Raw genomic sequence first — 27,255 nt, 5'->3', positions numbered from 1 at the left:
ATGAGTCAATCCTAAAGGAAATCAACCCTGAATATTCATTGGGAGGACTGATGCTGCAGCTGAAGCTCCAAAACTTTGGCCACCTGATGCAAAGAGCCGACTCCTTGGAGAAGCCCCTGATGCTGGGAAAGATTGAAGGCAGGAGGAGAAGGGAGGCAAGAGAGGATGAGATGGTTGGATGGCATCACCAACTCAATGGACATGAGTCTGAGCAAACTTGGAGATAGTGAAGGACAGGGAAGCCTGGTGTACTTCAGTCCATGGGGTTGCAAAGAGTTGGACACAACTTAGTGACTGAACAACAGCAGCCATGGTTAAGACTCAACATTTCCAATACAAGGGATGTGAGTTCATCTCCGGTGGGAGAACTGAGATCCCACATGCCGTGAGGCCACAAAAATGAAGGCAGACATATACAGTACTGGGTGTACTGTATATTTTCCCCAGTGTATTTTTCTCAATAAACCCAAATCTGTCCATATATAAATTCTTGGCCTTGTCCATTGTACTATTCTACTTCTTAAATATGGTAGCAAGCTAGAGCCCTTGTTAGCTAGATGTCAGAAAGTTAGCAGAGGAAGAAGGAGGTCACAAGGGACAAAATGGAGTAGATCAGATTGCACAGTGATTTTATAAATACTTCTTTCTGACCAATATGGTATGTTCTTAGCTAAGAGTGATTCTGATTTTTTCCGCTTGGTCCAATGAAAATCAAACAGAGTTAAACAGACCTGGGTCTGATTCTCTGTTTCACCACCTACTGTCTGTATAACTCGGGGCAAAGCAAAGTGAGCCTCATTTTCTTCATCTGTAAAATAAGCTAAAACCCACCACCTTACCATATTGTTATGGGTTTAATTGAGCAAACCTGTTAAGTGCCTGACATATAAAATACTCCCAGTAAATGTCACTCTCCCCCTAGTCCCTGTCCCAGTGTACTGAAAAAGATTATATGGTGTTAGCATTTTTAGTATTCTGAAGACTGTATGATTCATTTCTTCTGAAAATATAGTTTTTCTTACAGAAGAATATCCAGTTATTTCATGATGGCATTTGCACCTCCAAAAAACACAAATGGTCCCAAAATGCAGACAAAGATGAGTACCTGGACACCCCTAAACCATCAGCTTTTGAATGACCGGGTGAGTAATAAGAACTATTGTCTTAGTTGAAATCATACTTTGAAGGAAAAAAAAGCATTAAAATTTTGGTAATCAAAACATGAAAAGGAATTGCTTAGGATTGTATAGGGGATAAAAAAAAATGAAGGATTTCTTCACAAATTTTAATTGAAAAAAAACTGAAATACATTTAGAACAAAAATAAAGAAAACTTCAATTGAGCCCCAGTTACATGGCCAGAGTTGGCAAGAGAGACAAAGTTCCTGTTTAGAAAGAAAGATCTTAGGGACCTCCCTGGTGGTCCAGACTCTTTGCTCCCAGGGCTGGGGCCCAGGTTCTATCACTGGCCAGGAAATTCAGTCCCACATACTGCAACTAAAGACCTTGTGTGCTGCAACGAAGACCCAGCACAGCCAAATAAATTAATAAACATTTTTTAAAGATTTAGGAGATGAGAAGGAGGAGTGTCAACCAGCTCCCCTTCACCTCCATATCCAACTGGTTTTCAGGTTCTGTGAGTCTTCCTCCGAGGTCTCTTCATCCAGACCCCTTTTCTCCTTTGACTTGTGCACATCCATCTCCATATTCTCAGTTCACACACTCACCCCCCTTTGCCTGGCACATTGCAGTAACCCCTCAGCTGGTTTCACTGTCTCTAATCCATCCTCTATTCTGGTCCCAGAATGATGTTTCTAAAATACCAAACTAATCCTAAGAAGCAAAAGCGATAACAGACTGCTCCAAAGAATAAATTCCACCCTACCCACCGTGCATAGCACTGAGGACCCCTTCATGTGTGTTAGTCACTGAGTCATGTCCAACTCTTGGAGACCCCATGGACTATAGCTGGCCAGGCTCCTCTGTCTGTGGGATTCTCCAGGCAAGAATACTGGAGTAGGTTGCCATGACCTCCTCCAAGGGATCTTCATGACCCACGGATCGAACCCAGTGTCCTTTATATCACCTGCATTAGCAAGTGAGTTTTCTTTTTTTAATTTATTTGGTTGCAATTTTGTTGAAGCATGTGAACCCTTAGTTGCAGCATGTGGGATCTAGTTCCCTGACCAGAAATCAAACCCAGGCCCCCTGCATTGGGAGCATGGAGTCTTAGCCCCTGGACCACCAGGAAGTCCCAGCAGGTGAGTTCTTTAACACTGGCTCCACCTGGGAAGCCTGAATAGCTTTTGTCAAATTTTATGAGAATTTCTAGGGAATTCCCTGGTGGCCCAGTGGCTCAGAGTCTGTGCTCCCAATGCAGGGGGCTGGGTTCCATCTGTGTTCAGGAAACTAGATCCCACATGCCGCAAGAGTTTGCATGCTGCAGCTAAAGAACCCACATGGCACAACTAAGACCCAGTGCAGTCAAATAAATAAAAATGTTTAAAAATTTCATAATTATTTCTAGATGAGCAATGATAAGAGAAATAACAATTTCTATTAGAAATGATATTTATTTTGTTGTTCAGAACTCCCATTTTATCACCCCCCTGCCATTTTTAGTTTGGTTTAGTTAGGTTCTAGTTTGGAGTAAAACTATTTTCAAAAATCTTAGCCTGCCATATGTAAAATAGATAGGCAATGGGAATTTGCTGCATGGCTCAGGAAACTCACACAGGGGAACTATATCTACCTAGAGGGGTGGGGTTGGGAGAGAGAGGGGCTGCCAAGTCACTTTAGTCGTGTCCGACTCTGTGCGACCCCATAGACGGCAGCCCGACAGGCTCCCCGGTCCCTGGGATTCTCCAGGCAAGAACACTGGAGTGGGTTGCCATTTCCTTCTCCAATGCATGAAAGTGAAGTTGCTCAGTCGTGTTCGACTCTTCGTGACCCCATGGACTGCAGCCTACCAGGCTCCTCCGTCCATGGGATTCTCCAGGCAAGAGTACTGGAGTGGGGTGCCATCGCCTTCTCCGAGACAGAGGGAGGGAGGTTCAAAAGGGAGGGGATATATGCATACCTATGGGTGATTCATGTTGACGTTTGATAGAAAACAACAAAATTCTGTCAAGCAAAATCCTTCAATAAAAAAACAATTAAAATAAAAAAAACTGTCAAATCACTATGTTGTACACCTGAAACTAACATCATATTGTATGTCAATTATAATTCAATAAAAATTAAATATAATACAAATTAAAAAAATATTGGCCCGTGTATATACCCATATGTATGTGAATGAATGTATCAGTACTTAGACACACACATGGAATTTGCATATGTATACAGCAAACTAATAATAGTGTGTGCACATGTGCTCAGTCTTGTCTGACTCTTTGCAACTCCACAGACTCTAGGCCTCCAGGCTCCTCTGTCCGTGGAATTTTCCAGGCAAGAATATTAAAGTGGGTTGCCATGCCCTCCTCCAGGGAATCTTCCCATCCCAGGGATTAAACCCACGTCTCTTTATGTCTCCTGCATTGGCAGGTGGGTTCTTTACTTGTTGAGCCACCAGAGAAGCCCAACTATCAATAGTGGTTTCCCCTAAAATGTTGGACAACATGGAAGAGTGGGAGGGAAGTCTGTTGGAAGAGAGAGTTTTTGTTTTTTACTGTATACAGTGCAATGATATTTAATAATTTTAAAAACAGATATAAGTAAAAGCGAGCAAAGAACAGTAATGCTGAGACTTGAAAAACACAGGTTCCAGATCAGCTATACTAAATAATCTCCTGCTTGACTTCAGTGAGTCTCTTATGCCTCTGATCTTTACTACCTGCCTTTGGAAATTGAGTGGCTTGGATCAGATGACCTCAAAGGCCCCTTCCAGGTCTAACATTCTGACACTGTGAAAGGGGTTAAAAATAGATACCTAAATTTACAGCTGGGCAAACCGTGTCCATACGATAACTTCAAGGGCTTTTCTACACTTCTACAACAGGGCATTTGCCAGTGATCAACGTAATTTTGAGGTCCTCTTTTTGTGTTTTGGCCACACTGCACAGCATATGGGATTTTAGTTTGCTGGCCAGGGATAGAACCCAGGCACCCTGCATTGCAAGCGTGGAGTCTTAAACACTGTACCACTAGGGAAGTCCCTGGTTTTTGTTTTAATTTTGCCTTTTTTCTATTCTGTAGTAAAATGAAAAATATGAAACTGCCTCAGTCTAAAATAAACCTCATAGGAGTTTAACCTCGCAAGAGGCTTTAAGCAGAGAGATTGAATTCAAATGTAGATGCCAAAATTATAGCATCCTCAGATTACAAGATAATTCAGGACTTGTGAAAACGTTGAGAGGAGGAATGTTTTATAAGTATGTATTTCTTTGCTGTCTAGTGTAGGTTTTTTTTTTCCATCTAGTGTTTTAATTGAAAGTGATGAACATTTCTTTTTTTTTTTTTTAATATGGTTCACACATGTAGTACAGTATACATGTAGTACAGTACACATGTAGTTAAAAGGGTGTTCTGAGAAAAAGCACCTAACCACCATCCATCGGTCATAATTTAGGAGCCCCAAAATGTCTGATGCCTCCATGGTAATGATGTCACATGGTGAAATATGCAACCACAGTGTCAACAGACTAAAATAACAACCATGGGATTTTGACTTAACAGCAGGCTCTGAATAAACTGTGATATGAGTAAACTGTGATGTAAACCAACTGCAACATTCTGCAAGGAAAGATGATTCTCTCTAATGTTTTCCACTTGAAGTCATACTATTTCCGGGCTCTTTTTTAATTTTAATTGAAGTATGGCTGATTTACAATGTTGTGTTAGTTTCAAGTGTACAGCAAAGGGATTCAATTATACATATCTATTCTTTTTCAGATTCTTTCCCTTATGGGTGATTACACAATATTGAGTAGTGTATGTACTATAAGTAGGTCCTTGTTGGTTATTTATTTTATATATAACAGTTTGTATATGTTAATCCCAAACTCCTAATTTATCCTTCCAACCCTCTTCCAGCTTTTTAAGATCAAAAATCTGATTGCAAAGCCTTGGAATGAAGACTTGCTCCCAACCAGAGACTGTAAGATTCTGAGTCTGCCTGAGGGCCTGACAGTTAAATAATTTGTTCCAAATTATACTTCTTGTCAAGGGTAGAGTCAGAACCAGATCTGAGTTTGTCTAGTGTTTCTCTTTCTGCCCCTCATGCCTATCAGTTCCCACCTGACTCTAATCGCCTTTTGGTGAAGAGCTGGATTTGCTTGGACTCTGCTTAGACTTGGTCATTGGCCCTCTAAAGACCCTATCTCCTACCCTCTTTATTTGATTTTATTATCAATGACTGACTTTATTTATTATTTATTTATTTAAATATTTATTTTATTTATTTGTTTGACTGCACTGGGTCTTCATGATGGCATGCAGGATCTCTAGATGCGGCGTGTGGAATCTTTTTAGTTGCAGCAAGTGGAATCTAGTTCCCTGACCAGAGATGGAACTCGGGCCTCTACATAGGGAGTTTGGAGTCTTAGCCACTAGACCACCAGGGAAGTCCCCCTGCCACTTTCTTGCTGACTCTCCACACCCCTTCAAGCCGGTGCCCCTTTCTTTCTGATGCCTTCTGTTGTCATTGGACACCACGATGGTCCTCCCAACCTCCTTTTGAAAGGAGGTTGTCATCCTGGGACCTAATTGTTATTTTTTCCCACTGTCAGGTCAAACCATGGGCAGCAATTCATTGAGAATGTAGGGCTTGAGGTCTGAATAAGGAAGATCAAGGTTGGGGGTCAGAATAGAAAGACCATGGTTCTAGCAGGGTTTCCTAGGTGTTAGTGATAAAGAATCTGCCTGACAATGCAGGACATGCAAGAGATGTGGGTTTGATCCATGGGTCAGGGAGATTCCCTGAGAGTGGGAAATGGCAACCCAGTCCAGTATTCTTGCCTGGGAAATCCCATGGACAGAGGAGCCTGGCAGGCTACAGTCCATGGGGTCTCCAAGACTTGGACATAACGAAGCACAAGAGATGGGAATACCAGACCACCTGATCTGCCTCTTGAGAAATTTGTATGAAGGCCAGGAAGCAACAGTTAGAACTGGACATGGAACAACAGACTGGTTCCAAATAGGAAAAGGAGTTCGTCAAGGCTGTATATTGTCACCCTGTTTATTTAACTTATGTGCAGAGTACATCATGAGAAACGCTGGACTGGAAGAAACACAAGCTGGAATCAAGATTGCCAGGAGAAATATCAATAACCTCAGATATGCAGATGACACCACCCTTTTGGCAGAAAGTGAAGAGGAACTAAAAAGCCTCTTGATGAAAGTGAAAGAGGAGAGTGAAAAAGTTGGCTTAAAGCTCAGCACTCAGAAAATGAAGATCATGGCATTCAGTCCCATCACTTCATGGGAAATAGATGGGGAAACAGTGGAAACAGTGTCAGACTTTATTTTTCTGGGCTCTAAAGTCACTACAGATGGTGACTGCAGCCATGAATTTAAAAGACGCTTACTCCTTGGAAGGAAAGTTATGACCAACCTAGATAGCATATTCAAAAGCAGAGACATTACTTTGCAAACAAAGGTTCGTCTAGTCAAGGCTACGGTTTTTCCTGTGGTAATGTATGGATGTGAGAGTTGGACTGTGAAAAAGGCTGAGCACCAAAGAATTGATGCTTTTGAACTGTGGTGTTGGAGAAGGCTCTTGAGAGTCTCTTGGACTGCAAGGGGATCCAACCAGTCCATTCTGAAGGAGATAAGCCCTGGGATTTCTTTGGAAGGAGTGATGCTAAAGCTGAAAGTCCAGTACCTTGGCCACCTCATGCGAAGAATTGACTCATTGGAAAGGACTCTGATGCTGGGAGGGATTGGGGGCAAGAGGAGAAGGGGACGACAGAGGATGAGATGGCTGGATGGCATCACTGACTCGATGGACGTGAGTTTCAGTGAACTCCGGGAGTTGGTGATGGACAGGGAGGCCTGGCGTGCTGCGATTCATGGGGTCACAAAGAGTCGGACACGACTGAGTGACTGAGCTGATCTGATCTGAAGCATGCTTGCACCACATGGCTTTTTAGTGAGGAACCAAGTATATTATTCAGCTGAACATACAGTCTGGAACCAATGATTTTTCTTTATAATCTATAAAGATAACCCTTTGGGCCTCTGCTTATCCTCTCTAAAACAGAAAAAGTGAACCAAAAGATCCTAAGATTCCTTTTAGCCCTAAAATTCTATAACATCTGAATCTCCTGTTGTTGTTCATTCAGCAGGTGTTTTGTTGAGAGCTTCCCCTGGAACCTGTGGATCATATAAGGGAAAGTAGTTGTAATCTACCTGGGAAGAGAAAATGAACAGAATCATCTGGCGGGCAATAGCGAATCCTAGAAAGGGCAGGTGGAGCATGGGCTGCAAGTGGAGGAGGAGTTGAGAAGAGTGAGACCAGTGGGTGCCAGAAAATTGCTGGTGCCCAAGACTTAGGAAGGGAATTAGATGCTTGATAGGACTTTGTTAGACACAAGAGAAGGGCTCAGGAAATGTGTGAATCCTGATTTTTCTCTTTTTTTTTTTTTTGTTATTCTTTATTTTTTCTTGGCTGCACTGAGTCTTCATTGGTGCACGAGGGCTTTCTCTAGTTGCAGCGAGTGGAGGCTACTCTCTAGCTGCAGTACATGGACTCTAGGCCGTGCAGGATCAATAGTTGTGGATCACTGGCTTAGCTGCCCCGAGGCATGTGGAATCTCCCCGACCAGAAATGGAACCTGTATGTCCTGCATTCGCAGGCAGATTCTTAACCCCTGGACCACCATGAAAGCCCTGAATCCTGCTTTTTCAGTCTTCTGAAAAATTCTATAGGTTTTTAAATTTTATTTTATAGGCTCTCTTCTATTTTCCTTTTCTTTGTTTGCTTGTTTTGACCACTTCATTGGCCTGTGGGACCTTAATTGCCCAACCAGGGATTGAACCCTTGCTTTCTGCAGCAGAAACACAGAATCTTAACCACTGGACCACCCAGGAAATCCCCTCTACTCTTTCTATTATCTAGAAATTCTGAGATCATCTGTCACTGTTATTTGAGGGTCCTAGTAGCCCAAGGGGCAGTTAATTAGGAGGGAGGAGAAAATGGTATTCTTTTTCTTCTTCTCTAAAGTATAAAAAGTGTCTACCTGTGATATATGATATTCCCTGGTTAGTAGCAAAGATGGCATTTTACGGCCTTGAGGTTGTTGTTGAATCAATTATTTCAGTCTCCATTTTGCCTGCCCTTTGAAAGCAGAATTTGAGAGTCTAAAAAAAGAAAGGAAAACAGATCTGTTGGAAGCATGAAACCAGCTCCTCATCCTCCTCCACAAAAGGGAAGAAATAGCCCTGAGCTAGTTTCTAAATAGGAATAGTGCAAGAGAATTTAGAAAGTGCCAGGAGGAAGGGAAAACATGGAGCCCGATTTTGAAAGCCCACAGAGCGCAGGGTGGGCGCCAGAGAGACAGTCACGCCTGTTACCTGCTGTCTCTTGCTTCCTGGCTCCAGCTTGCCCTCCTCTGCCAGACCTCCTCATTCAAGTTGTCCCTTCCTCACCCATTCAGATAGACACACAAGTGACTGAAGCTCAGGAAAACACCTCTCCACTAATATGTAAATACACTCACATGGTAGCCATACATCCAAAGGATATTCATTTGTCACAAGCATATTCATTCCTTCCAGCAAGCTTGAGTACTTGTAATATGCCACATACAGCACTCTGCAGTGGAGAAGTCAAGGTGAATAAGACATAGTTTCTGTCCTCGATGGTATATAACAACAAACCTATACAGATAAACACTGAGCTATAAGCCCAGAGGTGCACATATGCAAACATATATGTAATGTACACCCACTGGTATGTGAACTCATGAAATTAAAAAAAAAAAAAACAGAGCTACTCACTCATAAATTTCACAAGTTCTAATACTAGTCATGCTGAAATATTTGGAGGGAGGTTGTCCGTTTTCCTGTTTTTCCTTTGTCAGTTTTGTCATCGCCTTTCATATTCCAAAAATGATTTCACTTTATAGTTCCATTCTTTTCTTATTTCTTGCCTTTAAAAAATTATTTATTCTCTAAGATGAATTGTCTCACATGGAGAAACTGAGAAAAAGGAAAGTTTGCCCAAGTTATAAATAAAGTTACCCTTTCAGGTACAAAATCTGTCTCTTTATACTCAGTTGATAAAATGGAAAAGACTGGCAATATTTAGTGATTGATCCTTTAATGATGTCTTTTTAAATTCATTTATTTTATTTTTGACTGTGCTGGGTTTTCATTGCTGTGCATGGGCTTTCTTTAGTTTTGGCAGGCAGGGGCCACTCTCTGGCTGCAGTGAGCAGGCTTCTCATTATGGTGGCTTCTCTTGTTGGGGAGCAGGGCTCTAGGGCATACAGGCTTCAGTTCTTGTAGCACTTGTGCTCAGTTGCACCTAGGCATGTGGAATCTTTTGGAACAAAGGATTGAGCCAATGTCCCCTGCATTGGCAGGCAGATATTTAACCACTGGACCATCAGGGAAGTCCTAATGATGTCTTTTTAATGGGTATTTTGAACCACAAAATATGAAATCATTCCATCTTTTTTTTTTAATTGTAAGTATTTGAAGAAAGAAGAGCTCTGCTTGGAAAATGGGTAACTATTTAAAGTATACTTGATTCTAAGTCAGAAAGAGAAAGACAAACACCATATGAATATCACTTATATGTGGAATCTAAACTGTGGCACCAATGAACCTGCCCTCAAAACAGAAACAGACTCACAGACGTAGAGATCAGACCTGTGGTTGCCAAGTGGGAGGAGAGGAGGGAGCAGGACAGACCAGGAGTTTGGGGTTGGTAGATGCAAGCTATTACATTTAGAATGGCTAAGCAACAAGGTCCTACTGTATAGCACAGGGAACTATATCTAGTATCCTGGAATAAACCATAATGAAAAAGAACATTAACAAAGGAATGTATATAAATCTATATATCCATATCTAAGTTACTTTCACACTTCCTCAAAGGAAACACGGTCTCAATGACCATTGTCCATGATCAAAGTACAGTAAGTCCACTCTGTATGAATGAGTTCTGTCCCAAAAGCGAATTCATAGGTCCAATTTGATCGTAAATCCAACACAGTCAGCCTCGGTACCCAACTAACACAACTGGCTACACCCCGCTGTTTGTAAGCTTGCTTCCAGACATCCTGGGCTTGAAATTAAAAAACTGCTCTACTGTACTGTAAAGTACACAAAAGCACAGCCACCTGTAGTGGATGGACACACATGACCGTGCACGCCAGACGCATGAACTAATGTGATTGGACATGCAAACACACATCCGCATCTTTGAAAGTTCGAAACTCAAATGTTTGTATGAGGGGACTTTATCCATCTCTGGCTAATGTGTATTACTCATCAAATTCCTCTATAGTTCTCACTGAGAGTCTCTTCCACCCAAGAGAACTGGAAACATGGTCATACAAAAATGTGTACACTAATGTTCACAGTGGCATTATTCATAATTGTCAAAAATGTAAACACCCAAACGTCCATTTGGTGAGAAATGGATAAACAAAATGGGGTCTAGCCAAACAATGGAACAGTGTTCAGCCTGAAAATGAAAGGCAGTTCTGTTTCAAGCTACTCATGAGTAAACTTTGAAGATATTGTGCTACGTGAAATAAACCAGACACAAAAGGACCAATATTGTTTGACTCCACCTTTATGAAGTTCTTAGAATAGGCAAATTCACAGAGAAAGAAAGTAAAATACAGGTTATGAAGAAATAGGGATGTTACTTAACCGGTAGAGTTTCAGCTTGAGTTTTAAAAACAGTTCTGCAGACGGATGGTGGGGATGTTGCACAACAGTGTGAGTTTGCATCATGTCACTGAACTGTACACTTAAAAATGGTTAAATTTTAAAAAGCACAGGCAAGAAAAAAGAATGAAGTACTGATATACGCTACAGCATAAACTTTGAACATAGTATGCTGAGTGAAAGAAACCAGACACCAAAGCCATCTAGCATATGATTCCATTTATATGAAATATTCAAAATAGACAAATCCATACAGACAGAAAATAGATGAGTGGTTTCTAGGGGCCAGGGAGCAGGGGAGGAGTGACTGACTGTAATGGGTATGGACTTCATTTTGGGGGGTAATGAAAACGTTCTGAAATTAGACAGTAGTGCTGGCTTTACAGCCTTGTGAATATATGAAAATGCTGGGTGGTGTGGTGTATGAATTGTACCTTAATTTAAAAAAACAAATCAGGATCCCTTTTAAAAAATTATGCTTTGATTTCTTTAACTCTAGATGTATATAATGAACTTGAAATAGTCCATCTTTAAAGCATACAGTCAAAGCCTTCTTTCCTTTTAACGGAGCATCTTTGCCCCAGAATATAGCAGTAGACAGAATATCCTACCCTGTGAGTTACTGAGATTCATTTTCCCATATGTCTTAGTCCATTCCAGGTGCTATAACAGAACACTGGTGGGGGCGGGGGCTTATAAACAGCAGAAAACTTATTTCTCATAGTTCTAGAGGCCGGAAAGTCCAACATCAAGGTGCTAGCAGACTCGGTGTCTGCTGGGAACCTGCTTTCTGGCTCAGAGACTCTCCATGTGTCTTCATATGACAAAAGGGCTAAAGGTCACTCTGTAGTCTCTTTAATAAAGGACACTAAACCCATTCATGAGGGCTTCCCTGGTGGCTCAGTGGTAAAGAATCCGCCTGCCAATCAGGAAACTCTGGTTTGCTGTCTGGGTCAGGAAGATCCCCTGGAATAGGAAGTGGCAACCCACTCCAGTATTCTTGCCTGGGAAATCCCATCAACAGAGAAGCCTGGTGGGCTACAATCCATGGGGTGGCAAAGAGTCAGACACAACTGAGCGATTGAGCATGGATGCTCGCAATCCCATATGCGAATGCTCTCCCTCATGACCTAATCCTCTCAAAGGCCCCACGGACCTCTCTGGGTCATTACCACAGGGTTAGGGTTTCAATTTCGGAATTAGGGGTGACATAAACATTCAATCCATCATAAAGCTCTGTATCTTACTGTTCTTGTTTGTCTGATTTAGTCACCACTTCTTTTCTGTGCTGGTCTACAAGCTCCAGTCTAAAGATATTTACTAACCTAAAGAAGGAAAAAAAAAGTCATGTACACAATGTTTCTGGAAGACTTTACATATCCTCTGGAGAAAGAAATGGCAACCCATTCCAGTATTCTTGCCTGGAAAACCCCATGGACAGAGGAGCCTGGCAGGTTACAATTGTGGGGTCGCAAAGAGTTGGACATGACTGATCGACTTCACTTTACTTTTACTTTTACAAGAAAAGGGGCAATATTGATTTCCTTCAGACAGGAAAACTGTCTAAAGGGTGGAAGAGACTCTTACCTGGAGAGCCTTTTGTGTCTTTTGAATTTTTAATCATGTGAATGTTTTTAATCATGTGAAGGTAATATCTATTCAAAATAATAATAAAATTTTATAAAATAAATTCACTAAAAATGGCAAAATGAGAAATACCCGAAATTTAAAATCTAGCTAAGTTTTTCTCCTATTGTATTTGTGTTTTTAAACTAACTTTGTTACCAACAACTTAAAAAAGAGACTTATAAAAAAGCAAATAGATAAAATAAAAAGGGACATATTTAAAATGACTATATTTGCATTTTCATTCTACTTACTATGAATGTAAATCCCTAAATTAATATAACCAGGGCTAATGTTCAGGCAGAATTCATTGGTATGGCTGAGCAGCCTCTGCTGATTTTGATTGGTTGATAGCATTGCCAGTTGTTCAACATTTTTAATATCACCCTAGATAAAATTCAAGGTCTTCAAACTTTTGAAAAGATCTTGTTAATTCTTTTCTTTTACCATAACTAATAGAAGCCTATATTTCAAAGGTCACTGATATTTGCAAAGATCACTAATTATCTCTCTACTCCAATCAGCCAAACTATAGGGTCAGGCATGGTTTTACCATGCTCCTTGTTGTACATTGCTTGATGCTATCAGGCATTTAATAAATATTTTCTAAATGAATAAATGGTACTCACTGGTTTTTCTCTTTTGCCCAACAACAAACTTATTCCATAAATTCACTAGATTATATGGCAATCTTTACACCTCCATGAAAGCCACAGGAATTAAGTTTGAAGGGGATATTTCCAGTTTATTTTTATTCAGTTTTCTCTCTCCAGTTTAGGTTTAGGCTTTATTTGTCTGTGTGTTTTATGAACAACATAACAGATTGATAGCATAAGGAATGCACTTTCAATAAAAAAAAAGAAAGGAGAGAAGTAAGTAAGCATACAGGTTTTTTTTTTGTTTGTTTTTAATTTTCCTTTATTTATGGTTGTGCTGAGTCTTCCTCGCTGCACAGGCTTTTCTATAGTTGTGGTGTACAAGCTTCTCATTGCCAGGGCTTCTCTTGTTGCAGAGACTGGGCTCTAGAGCCTTCTCGTTTAAGTTGTGGTGCATGGGATCAACACAGGCTCAGTAGTTGTGGCACACGGGCTTAGTTGCTCCGCTGCATGTAGGATCTTCCCAGATCAGGGATCAAACCCATGTTACCTGCGTTGGCAGGTAGATTCTTTACCACTGAGCCACCAGGGAAGCCCAAGGATACTGATTTTTAAACTTAGCATTACTTGGGATTTTCATTGTACGAGTCAAGTATTGGCTTTAAAGCTCAATCTCATATTAGAAGTAAAGTCACTTTTAAAAACAATCTGGATAGTAAAGGGCAAGATGTAATGTGAAAGCTATTCAATGATAGACAATCCAAAAAGTATTTTATATTTAGCCATGTGTGCATGCTCAGTCGTGTCTGACTCTTTTGCGACCCCATGAACTATAGCCCGCCAAGTTTCTCTGTCCATGGGATTTTCCAAGCAAGAATATTGGCGTGGGTTGCCATTTTCTTCTCCAGGGGATCTTCCCAACCCAGGGATCAAACCCAGGTCTCCTGCATTGCAGACAGATTCTTTACCAGCTGAGCCACCAGTGAAGCCCAGGATAATATAACCAAAAAGCAAAAAAAAAAAAAAAAAAAAAGAATAACAGCCTCTTCCTTCATCTTGACCTCACTGCCTGAGAACTTTCCTTTCCTTGCCATTTGGTGTGCGATGAGTGGCGCTGATGCCCTAGCAATGGTCCTCACATCTTGAAAGTGCAGCAAGAATCCTTGTAACAACTACTCTGAAAATGGGATTTTCACAATCCTATTGTCAAGAAATCCCGAAAGGCATTAAAAGTAACTATAAGATATAATTATGATATGATATAAGATAGTATTGTTGCTGTTTAGTAACTAAGTCATGTCTGAGTCTTTTGCGACCCCGTGGACTGTAAACCCACCAGGCTCCTCTGTCCATGTGATTTCCCAAGCAAGAATACTGGAGCCAGTTGCCATTTCCTTCTTCAAGGGATCTTCCTGACCCAGGGATTGACCCCCTGTCTCCTGCTTGGCAGACGTATTCTTTTCCACTGAGTCACCAGTGATGGTCATATAAGATAGTATAGCATAAAATAATGTAGCACAATGTTGTATACTAATTATATGATGTTAATATTAAAAAGGAACTAACTGTAAAATGAGGTATCATACATGGTACTAGGATAAGAAAACGGTCTTAGCTGCTCCCCTACCTCACACATTAGATACCTGGCTGTGATGGTATGGCTCTTTTTTCTTGAAGAGCTGAAGCAAGAGATGTGGGACAGATATATATATATACTACTATATATATATAATAGATTTGAAAAAAAAAAAAACAAAAAACAAACCCAGGAACCCACTGTATAGCACAAGGAACTATATCCAATATTTATTATAACCTACAGCGGAAAAGAATCTAAAACAGAATGTGTGTGTGTGTGTGTGTGTGTGTGTGTATACATATATAAATCAATATGCTAGATACCTAAAAGATTGTAAAATAACAATGCTTCAATTTAGCAATTTTTTTAAAAAAGAGAAAGATACTGGGCGATTACCAAATTCATGTACAGTTAATTCTTCCATGGATTATCTACTTTTTGGATTATTCCCAGCACCTTTTAAATTCCAAGGGGATTTCCCCCAGCTATTAAGCATTCTTCTCAGTCATCTACCCACCTTCAACTGGTAGAAGTTCAAGGAATGCAAATTCGTTTTCTATTAGACTAAATAAACACAATTAGAAAGGAGAAACCCCCCAGGGAAGAACACCTATCAAAGCCAAATATAAATTATCTTTGACTGTTATAATCAGGGAAATAAATGAGAAACCAATGTAATTATCTTTTTAATCTCTAGAGGAAAAGGTTTGAATGTTTTCTTTTATAGATTTCTTCAGCACTTTATAATCCTAATGTTCTTTTATATTCATTCTAAATCACTGTTCTTCAATCTGAGCCTGTTCTCTTCTTCTGGGCATCCGTGACAATAATTGAGCTGACCTCAATCCTTGCAAATGTGCTTCCTGTCCTTGTTAATGTACAAACATGGTAACTTTATGCTTTGTAATTTAATTATTGTATATCTAATGATTTACCCCTCATGCTTATTATTTTTAACATCACTATGATATGTTCTAACAGGGGTCCCCAACCTCTGGGCCACAGACCCATTGGTACCTCTCATCAGATCAGCAGTGGTATCACATTAGAAATAAAGTGCACAATAAATGTAATGCTGTAGTTTTTCCAGGAGTCATGTATGGATGCGAGAGTTGAACCATAAAGAAGGCTGAGTGATGAAGAATGGATGCTTTTGAACTGTGGTGTTGGAGAAGACTCTTGAGAGTCCCTTGAACTGCAAGGAGATCAAACCAGTCAATCCTAAAGGAAGTCAGTCCTGATTATTCATTGGAAGGACTGATGCTGACGCTGAAACTCCATACTTGGGCCACCGGATGTGAAGAGCCAACTCATTAGAAAAGACTGATGCTGGGAAAGATTAAAGGCAGGAGGAGAAGGGGACGACAGAGGACCAGAGGGTAGGAAAACATCACTGACCCAATGGAGGTGAGTGTGAGCCAGCTCCAGCAGATGGTGAAGGACAGGGAAGTCTGGCATGCTGCAGCCCATGGAGTTGCAGAGTCAGACATGACTGAGTGACTGAACTACAATAAAATGCAATGCGCTTGAATCACCCCGAAGCCATCCCTCCCTGCCTGTTCCCCCCGTCCGTGGAAGAATTATCTTCTATGAAACTGGTCCCTGGTGCCAAAAAGTTTGGGGACCACTGTTTATAACATTCGCTACCATGAGTACAATGAGTCATACACTCTTTTAGGAATTTTATACATATTTTCATTTCTTTAATCTTCCCAGTAACTCTAAATTTCGATATAATTATTCAATCAATGTGTAAAGGAAGAAATTAAGAGATTCTTAGTGAGACTCTGAATGGCCTCACTCCCAAAGCCCCCATGCATCCTTTTTTTTTTTTTTTTGATTAATTTTTTTAAAATTTTATTTTATTTTTAAACTTTACATAATTGTATTAGTTTTGCCAAATATCAAAATGAACCCATCACAGGTATACATGTAATGCCGTATTCTCTCTTATCATGTTGCTGAGCTGATTCACTATTGTGAGGCATTTGGGGTTATTTCTGATTTACTATAGTGATAATTATATCTCATAAACATTTCTTCCCTCATCATCCTGGGTCCCCACATAGCTCAGTTTCTACAGAGTAGCACGTAGCACTGCCCAAAGTAATTTTAAAGATGAATACCAATTTTCATGTTGTCTCTCAAAGAAAAATCACAGGGGAGTCAATTCAGAACTCATAACACTACTTACCAGATCCCCTTTCTTCATTCCCCAGTTCTCTCACACTGTATAACTGCTGGAAAGGCAGTTACAGTCTGAACCGCCACAAACTGCCTACACGCCAAAACCCTGCAGCTCTCCTGTCTCCATATGCCCCCTACTGGCTCCTTGTTTTAGAGATCACTGCAGCATCATGGGCTGGTCCTTCCCCTGGCCCTCACCACTCTGGTCTGGCTTCTCTATCATTCTAATAACCCATCCCCAAAGGAAAGAAGTCTCATATTATGTTAGAAATATGGACTGTGCAGAAACAGGCGGAGAGGAAATCTGGGAACATCCATACATGAATACATTTTATTCACTTATTTGTAAATTAAGGTTTCTGATTTTTTTTTTCATTTGAGAGTCCCCCCTCCCCCTTGAATGATAGCGTCCAAAGTGAGATTGATGAGCGCTGAAAAGATCTGGTAACAGTGAATAGTTTTTGTTTTATTTAAAAATCTTTGGTTTGGCTGCACTGGGTCTTTGTTGTAACACAGGCTTTCTCCAGTTGTGGAATGTGGGCTCTTAGTTCCCCGAGCAGGTTATCAACCCTAGTCCCTTGCCTTGGAAGGCAGATTCTTTTTATTTATTTGTTTATGGTTGGGCTGCGTCTTCGTTGCTGTGTGCGGGCTTTCCCTAGTTGTCGTGAGCATGGGACCATTCCTCCCTACTTGAAGGACGCAGTCTTCCTACTGCAGTGGCTTCTCTGGTTGCAGAGCACAGGCTCTAGGGTGCTTGTGCTTCAGGGGCTGTGGCATGTGGGCTCAGGAGTTGTGGCTCTCAGGCTTACTTGCCTTGCAGCAGGTGGAATCATCCCAGACCAGGGATGGAACCCATGTCCACTGCACTGGCAGATTCTTAACCACTGGACTTCCAAGGAAGTCCCACAGTGAATGGTTTTAATCAAGAAGTATTCCAACTAATAAAAAAAATTATTACAAAGAAGTTTGACTTGTCATAAGGCTTAAAATACATTTTTACTTTATATGCTTTTTTTTTTTTTTTTAAGGGCTTCCTTGGTGGCTCAGATGGTAAAAGCATCTGCCTGTAATGCGGGAAACCCAGGTTCGATTCCTGGGTCGGGAAGATCCCCTGAAGAAGGAAATGGCAATCCACTCCAGCACTCTTGCCTGGAAAATCCCATGGACAGGGAAGCCTGATAGGCTACAGTCCATGGGGTCGCAAAGAGTTGGAAATGCCTTCACTTTCACTGTCATGCCTTTTTAGGTGGTCAATGTATTTTATGATTAAAAGTAAAGTATTATAAAATTCTGATTACTTTATACTAACTAGCAGATACCTATTGGTGAAATGCAATAGTGTATAAAATACAGGTAGCCCCAAACTTTCCTGTTTTCTCTTCTCTAATGGACTAAAGAAGAAAAACAGAGGTTTAGACTCTGATAACAGCTCCTTCCGCTGCTAGCTGTTCCCATAAGAACCTTTCTTTTGATTTTGGCCAGCTCTCACGCTCTCATCTTTGATGAGTCACTAATCTTGGGACTGGTTTGGGGTCATCACTGGGGAAAATTGTGAAGTAACCCACGCGTTTGTTTGGTATGCCCCAGATTGCTTTGGCATGTACTTCCTGTCTCTGGCACTCTTTTTTTTTTTTTCCCCAGGTCCTCCTATCAACTTTTCCTTTCCAATCATATCAATCATTTACATATTAGTAGGACTTTAACTCGGAGAAGGCGATGGCACCCCACTCCAGTACTCTTGCCTGGAAAATCCCATGGGCTGAGGAGCCTGGTAAGCTGCAGTGCATGGGGTCGCTAAGAGTCAGACACAACTGAGCGACTTCACTTTCTTTTTTCACCTTCATGCATTGGAGAAGGAAATGGCAACCCACTCCAGTGTTCTTGCCTGGAGAATCCAAGGGACGGGGGAGCCTGGTGGGCAGCCGTCTATGGGGTCGCACAGAGTCAGACACGACTGAAGCGACTTAGCAGCAGCAGCAGCAAGACTTTAACTGGAGCTTCCCAGGTGGTGCTAGTGTTTAGTAAAGAATCCACCTGCCAATGCAGGAGACCCAAAAGACACAAGTTCGATCCCTGGGTCGGGAAGATCCCTAGGAATAGGAAATGGCACCTCATCCCAGTATTCTTGCCTGGAAAATTCCATGGACAGAGGAGCCTAGCGGGCTCAGCAAAGAGTCAGACAAGAGTGAGTGACTGAGAACACACACACACACAGGACTTTAACCCTATATACTCCCCCTTCTCAGAGATATTTGCTTGTATTGCCTTATCTCTAACTGTGAATGCAAAGGTTTGTTTCTGGTCCTGGAGTTTTAATCACTAATGAGCTGATGTAAACTATGGGCGAAGACTGACTGCCCAGGTGTCTTCTCTTAAGGTTGTACAGACAGTCCGTGGCTTAAGATGCTTTGGCTTAGCAACTTTTTGGCTTTACAGTGATGCAAAAGTGATAGACGTTCAGTGGATACCATATTTAAAATTTTGTATTTGGGTTTTTTGGGGGAGGGGTGGCTAGCCATGTGCAGTAGGATACTTATTTATGGTTCTGGGCAGCCACTGAGCCACAGCTCCCAGTCAGCCACTCGGTCACAAGAGTACAGGCCAAATACACTTAAAACCATCAGTACCCAGACAGCCATTCTGGTTTCACATTCAGTGTGCTTGTATACATGCTAAGTTGTGTCAGTCATGTCCAACTCTGTGCAACCCCATGGCCTGTAGCCCACCAGGCTCCTCTGTCTATGGAACTCTCCAGGCAAGAATACTGCAGTGGGTTGCCATTCCCTTCTCCAGGTGTAGTAGTCAATAAATTACATGAACTAGTCAACGCTTTCTTCTAAAATAGGCTTTGTGGTAGATGATTTTGCCCAACTGTAGGTTCATGTGAGGGCTTCCCTGGTGGCTCAGTGATAAAGAATACCTCTGTCAATGCAGAGACTCAGGTTTGATTCCTGGGTCAGGAAGATCCCATGGAGGAGGGCACGGCAACCCACTCCAGTATTCTTGCCTGGAGAATCCCATGGACACAGGAGCCTGCTGAGCTACAGTCTATGGGGTCACAAAACAGCTGGACATGACTGAGCGACTAAACAACAGCAAGGAGCATCAGGGTTCATGTAAGCGTTCTGAGCACGTTAAGGTAGACTGGGCTAAGCTAGGATGTTTGGTAGGTTAAGTGTATTATGTGCATTTTTAATTTATGATACTTTCAACTTATGATGGATTAATTGGGATATAGCCCCATCAGAAGTTAAAGATCTACATTTTACAAGTCTGTATATATTCTCAGTTTACGACTATGACCAGCTCCCAAATTTTTCTGTAACTCCAAGTTTTGAGGTCAAGTGCATGTCTATGTCCACACCGGCCTTGCTTGGGCTCACACACACACATGTGAGAAAGAACAGGTAGGTGGAAAAACACGGGGTGTACTTGTTACGGAAAGAAATGCATGCAATTCGTTAAGAATAAGTTACTAAACTCACTTTCTATGCAGTTCTTTATCTCTTTCATAATGCGTCTCTGGTGTCAGACTAAACCTGGAGCTTTTTTTTTTTTTTTTGCTTTGCTTTTCTTTTTTTTCCAGTTTGACAAATGGATGGACACTCAGAGGAGAAGAATCCTGACAGTCCTGTTAGAACGCTGCTCCCTGTCACAGCAAAAGTTCTGCTGTTGAAAGCTTCAGGAGAAAATTCCAGCAGAAGCTCTGGATTTTACGACCAAGCTCCCAAAGGTGTTATCTTTATACATCTTTTCTTTCCTGGACCCCCAAAGCCTTTGTCACTGTGCACAGGCACAGATAAAGAAGCAGGGTTCGGTGTTTTGTAAAGACAGCCTAGAAAACACTGAACCCTGAGGGAAAAAAGAAAACATGCATACAAAACCGAGCACCGACAAGATGCTCACCGCGTTTCGTTTGCACAGTTTGGATTGGCCCCATCTCTTTGTGTCTGGCTGTGCAGTTAGTGCTCAAAGGGGAGAAAAAGTAAGCCATTGCTAAGTGTCTGTAAAATAGTATTAGCCAGTTGGGGAAATATATACACATGTATATAATGGTTCATCATCAGAATAGCCTTATATTGCACAGCAGAGGACCATAGTAAAACTTAAGAGTGTAGAGTGCAGGCCATTCATAAATAGAAAAGCATGAAATAAGGTGCTAATGTGATAAATACAGAAGCATGTGAGACTAAAGGAGTTCAGAGTGGGCAAATGTGCTCACAGGTTGGAAAAGCATCTGACCATTATTTTCTTACAAATAATTTCACGGTGTATTCAAGTAATTTTTTAAGATATAAAATTGATAGTCATTTTGTTGATTTCTTTTCATAGTCTAGAAAGACCAGAAATTCCCTGTTACTGTGCATTCACAGGGTAACTTTAGTTTTTAAAATTAAGAAAATGAATGCAGTAAGATAGATGACGTATTTAATAATTGGTGCTGGGACAATTGGGCAGTATCTGGAAAAAAATTCTAGAAGGATAAAAGATTGATATGAAATTATGGAAAACCATTCCCTACTCAAAGGAGGGAATTCCCTGGTCCAGTGGTTAAGTCTCTGCTCTTTCACTGCTGAGGGCAGAAGTTCAATCCCTGTTTGGGGAACTAAGATCCTGTAAGCCACCAGGCATGACTAAAGGGGAAAAAATGTAATTAAAGGAAATCTAGGGAAGGAAGACTTTATGAGTAATCTATAATATTCAGAGCCTCAAGAGAAAATGTATAACTTAAAATCTTTATTTATTTTATACATTTTGTATATATATTATATATGATTTATATATAAAGAAAGCAAGATTTTAAGTTGTGATTATAAAAGTTAAAATTTTCTCCATTGAGAAGAAAACTGTACATAAATACAGACAGTAAACAGGAGGGAGCTCCCTGGGAGTGGTTAGGACTCAGTGCTTTCACTGATGAGGGCTCAGGTTCAGCCCCTGGCCGGGAGACTATGAACCCACAAGCTGCTGCAGTGTGGCCCCCCAAAATTAAAATAAACCGGGGAAAAACATATTGCCAGCAAAGGGGTAATTTTCTTATTTTTTAAAGAACGATTATAAATCTACATTAAGAAGGGAAAAAAAGCAAAGCCTAGCAGAAAAATGAGCAAAGGAAGTGAACAAATAGTTCACAGAAAGAAAAGCAGATGTTTCGAAAATAGATAAAATGCTTAGCCTCATTTTCATGCCATCGTTTGTGACTCAGATGGATTGAGTTTCTTTTTTAATGATAACATTTTATATTGTTAGGGGTGTGGGGAAACAAGCACCTTCATATGTTGCACCTTCATAGATAAATTGATGCAAACACCAAGGAGAACAATTTGGTAGTACCCAATTTTTAAATAAAGATTCCTGGACATTCCCTGGCAATCCAGTGGCTTTCACTACCAAGGGTGTGAGTTTGATCCCTGGTCGGGGAACAGATTCTGCAAGCCATGAGACATGGCTAAAAACTTTAAAAATCTTTTTAATTAAAAAAAACCAAGATTACCTTTGGCCAGTAGTTCCACTTCTTGGAATTTGTCTGATGGGTATACTTCAACACATGCAAAATGTATGTCTATATAAGAATATTGCATCATTGTTTGTAGTAGCAAAAGGTTGGAAACAATGGAAATGTCTGCTAATAGCAGACTGGTTGCAACTGTCTCCTCAATATATCATCAATAAAACAACAAAGGTGCAGAATTATCCTACCACTTTGGAAGAATAAAAGAATGTATCCATATTTGTTGCTCTTCTGGAATGGCACACAAGAAGCCAGTAACAATGGTTACATTCACAGAGGGAAATGAGTGGCTATATGACAAGGATGAGAGAGGCTTTTTTTTTTTTTTTTTACATTTTTTACAGTGTGCCCCTTGGTACCTTTGAATTTAGTATTGATGTACACATATTATTCTAAAATTGAAACAATTTGTTTTTTAAAAAAACATAGTGGTTTAAATGCCCAGTAATAGAGTATCATTCTGCCATATAAAGAATTATTAGGCAGTCATTAGAAAACATGTTTTGGAAGAACAGAGATGCTTATTATGTGTAAAATGAAGAAAGCATGATTTTAAATTGCATGCAGTTTCCCAATTTTGCTCTCATATATACCTGAAAAACAGAAAGGAAAATAACTCTACCAGCTTGTTGATAATGTTTGGTCATCTCTGATTGACAGGGTTCTGGGTATTGTTTTTCTTCAGGTTTCTCAGAATTTTCCATGTTTTTCACAATGAGAATGTTATCATTCCAGGGAGATGTGATACGAAATAGATAATCTTATCATCTATGTGTACCATATGTCAATCTTGGTAGATTTCAACATTTTATTTTATTTCCCAGAACTGACTGTGAGGCAATTGTTCTTTAGCTAGATTTAAAGTAAACAATAAAGTCATTGCACCAAGATGAGCTTTGAGCTGTTTGAAAATGTGGTGGCGGTTGTCTTACAGTTTTGAAAGAGCTTCCCCACCCTCAACTTTCCTCATTCCTGTTTAGTTTTAAACAAACAAAAAGCAGCAAAAATCAAAAACAAAGCAAAATTTTATCTATCCCCTGTGCAGGGGAGGGGGAACCCCAACTTAACTACCCAGGTCTAAACCCGATCTAAGTCAAAAGAGGAAAAGGATGAGAGTTGAGAAAAACTTTCTCCCCATCCCCTCCCTCCCAAACCCCAGATCTTGATTGAATTAACTAACCATATGAGGATTAAGGGTAGTGCAGTTTCATTCTGGGTTGCACAAAGTGGTTGTGATCTCTGTTTCTGCCTGCAGTGTTGTATAAGATCCTCTAAGCCTTTTCCTCCATCTAGATCCTGAACCTACTGTTTCTCCTATTTGTGCCCCACCTCTGCTTCCCTCTCCTCTACATGTCTTATCTTCAGCCCATAAAATAATCCTGGACATAACACACTGGCCACCTGATGCGAAGAGCTGACTCATTTGAAAAGACCCTGATGTTGGGAAAGATTGAAGGCAAGAGGAGAAGGGGACAACAGAGGATGAGATGGTTGGATGGCATCACCAACTCAATGGACGTGAGTTTGGGTAACTTTGAAACTCCGTACACAATGGATGGAAGGAGGGAGGAAGACAGACAGATAGATAAACAGATGGATGGGTAGTGAGTTCCATTACAGAGTGTTCTGCTCCTTTTGGGGGCACTCAAACATTATTTATTATTGAGTTAACCTTGAAAAAGAGGCCAGTTTTCCAAAGATGAAATGAATGTGAAGACTAGCTACCATCTCTGCAATTCATGTTAAGAGATATGGAATGCCTAGTCTGAACTTTATATATGGACTTGACTCTAGTTTCTACTAAGACTTATTTAAAACCTGGAATAAATTATTTTAAAAACTACTACACATAATAGGGTCACCTCCACCATTTTCTGGATATGTAGGATTGACCATAATGCTATGAAAGTGGAATGTACAGAATACTTTTTAAAAAATGTATTAATTTGGCTGCACCAGGTGTCAGTTGCAGCACGTGGAATCCAGTTCCCTAACTAGGGATCAAACCCTGGCCCCCTGCACTGAAAGCATAGAATCTTAGCCACTAGACCACCAGGGAAGTCCCCAGGACAAATACTTACTGCTTCATTGAATCTTCATTGAATCTTATTTAGGACACATCAATATAGTATTAGTCATTGTGTTCCCTTTATATATTTAGGTAAATCATAAGCATGGAGGGAAAACAGAGGCATATCATGAAAAAAATAAGCAATGTGCCAACTGGAGTTTCTGTAGCCTTCATACAATGTTCATATGCAGACTCCCAGAGATCCTTCAGTTCAATTCAGTTCAGTCACTCAGTCGTGTCTGACTCTTTGTGACCCCATGAATCGCAGCACACCAGGCCTCCCTGTCCATCACCAACTCCCGGAGTTTACCCAAACTCACATCCATTGAGTTGGTGATGCCATCCAACCATCTCATCCTCTGTTGTCCCCTTCTCCTCCTGCCTTCATTCTTTCCCAACATCAGGGTCTTTTCAAATGAGTCAGCTCTTTGCATCAGGTGACCAAAGTAATGGAGTTTCAGCTTCAACATCTGTCCCTCCAATAAACACCCAGGACTGATCTCCTTTAGGATGGACTGGTTGGATCTCCTTGCTGTCCAAGGCACTTTTAAGAGTCTTCTCGAACACCACAGTACAAAAGCATCAATTCTTTGGCACTCAGCTTTCTTTATAGTCCAACTCTCACATCCATACATGACTACTGGAAAAACCATAGCCTTGGCTAGACGGACCTTTGTTGGCAAAGTAACATCTCTTCTTTTTAATATGCTGTCTAAGTTGGTCATAACTTTCCTTCGAAGGAGTAAGCACCTTTTAATTTCATGGCTTCAATCATCATCTGCAGTGATTTTGGAGCCCAGAAAAATAGTCAGCCACTGTTTCTCCATCAATTTTGCCATGAAGTGATGGGACTGGATGCCATGATCTTAGTTTTCTGAATGTTGAGCTTTAAGCCAACTTTTTCACTCTCCTCTTTCATCAAGAGGCTCTTTAGTTCTTCTTGACTTTCTGCCATAAGGGTGGTGTCACTTGCATATCTGAGGTCATTGATATTTCTCCCAGCAATCTTGATTCCAGCTTGTGCTTTCTCCAGCCCAGCATTTCTCATGATGTACTCTGCATATAAGTTAATAAGCTGGGTGACAATATACAGCCTTGATGTACTCCTTTTCCTATTTGGAACCAGTCTGTTTTTCCATGTCCAGTTCTAACTGTTGCTTCCTGACCTGCATACAGGTTTCTCAAGAGGCAGGTCAGGTGGTCTGGTATTCCCATCTCTTTCAGAATTTTCCACAGTTTGTTGTGATCCACACAGTCAAAGGCTTTGGGATAGCCAGAGATCTTTAGGAAGTTCCAAAGTCTTATCTGAAGCTTAGTTTCCCCATTTGCAAGGGGAGAATATTAATTATACTACCCTTCAGGTTGTGACAAGGATGGTTAATAGGTGCTCAATAAATATTAGTTGACTTGGATTCTGTCTGAATTAACATTAAAAAAAAGAAAAGAAAAGAAAAAGTGTTACCCAAAGCCAGTGCTCTGTGAGAACCTGGAGGGATGGGATGGGGAGGGAGGTGGAAGTGGTGTTCAGGTTGGAGGGGACACATGTATACCTATGGCCAATGTATGGCAAAACCATCATAATGTTGTAATTATCCTCCAATTAAAAAAAAATCTTCCTGCCTTGTTAGGAAGCACTTAAGGTAAGAAGTAACTTGGTTGTGATTTGGAAAAAAGGACCAAAAAGAAACTACTTGTGAATTCCAGGCCTGGTTTATCAAGTTAAAATTATGTTTGCTCTGATTCATTCATGAATGAATCCATGAATCCACTTCCCCGGTGGCTCAGTGGTAAAGAACCCGCCTGCAGTGCAGAGAAGTAGATTCGATCCCTGGGTCAGGAAGATCCCTTGGAGGAGGGCATGGCAACCCACTCCAGAAAAAAAAAATAAAGAAGTTCTCTCAGTACCAGGGTGACGGCTCAAAACCTAGAGAAAGTGGACATGTAACCTGAATAGTTTTTTAACATTGTTTCTCCAGGTGAGCTGGCATTGGAAGAATTTAACTGAACTGGATCACCTCTGGATGCTAAAATGTTTACGGTTTAACTGGTATATCAATGTCTCCCCAACTCCCTATGAGCAGGGTGTATGGAAGAAGCATTATATTCAAATGGTGAAAGAACTCCATGTTACCAAGCCCAAGGTAAATTTAGGAAAAGAAGAATTACTAACACCAGCTACTTAGGAATTCTAGAACTAAGTTGGAGAAGGCCATTGTTTCAAAAGAAATATACCATGACTTCAAAATTCCCTTGTTCTAAGAACTTAACAGCTCTTTTCAAGATATCCATGTTAGTTGAAAGTAATCTGACACTCACAAACCACAGTTCCACCAGGTTATGACTTGGAGCTCCTCATTCTCTCCAGATTCCTGGATTTCTGTGTCTCTGATGCCTACAGTACACAATTCTGACACTGGGATTCTGTGGGTAATGTGCAGTATTTATTACCTATGGGTCATCAAATTTTACTTAACTAATTCAAATTTTCTGTGATTCTACCAGGCAAACTGAATGTTTATGTTTCTATCATTAATAAAGAAAAGTTTGCAAAAAATTAGTAATTAGGAAATGGCATAATGGGCATATTAAAGTTCTTTTCACTTTAGAAACTAGCAATGTAAAGTCCTTACATAGAATTGTAAACAGTAAATAGTATGAGCATAAATTTTTCTAGTGGTTTTCTATGCATTGCAACCAAAGTTTATGTTCATTCTTATAGTCACAGTTAATTAGATAACTTATGGGAAATTTGTATGAGCTTTTTCTTTATGGCATGATCTATATACATGCACAGTTGTGCATCGTGTTGTATAATAGAAGAATTCCTGAAAATTATG

At 40.6% G+C, this 27,255-nt stretch overlaps 1 pseudogene across 1 annotated transcript; it reads left to right on the top strand.

Annotated features, from left to right (window-relative positions):
• The first annotated feature begins 380 nt into the window (after positions 1 to 380).
• LOC147345783 (F-box only protein 16-like) lies at positions 381 to 26,666 on the top strand (annotated as a pseudogene). The gene is made up of 5 exons (XR_015153346.1): positions 381 to 385; positions 1,013 to 1,146; positions 9,639 to 9,673; positions 20,422 to 20,628; positions 26,500 to 26,666. The product of XR_015153346.1 is annotated as an F-box only protein 16-like (transcript).
• The last annotated feature ends 589 nt before the right edge of the window (positions 26,667 to 27,255 follow it).

This window comes from Bos grunniens, chromosome 24 (assembly GCF_055505025.1).
Source record: "Bos grunniens cultivar Pamir isolate PY7600 chromosome 24, Bosgru_T2T1.0, whole genome shotgun sequence".
In the NCBI taxonomy this organism is placed as follows: Eukaryota; Metazoa; Chordata; class Mammalia; order Artiodactyla; family Bovidae; genus Bos; species Bos grunniens.
The sequence above is the reverse complement of the archived record's forward strand: the minus strand, read 5'-3'. Positions and strand labels throughout refer to the sequence as shown.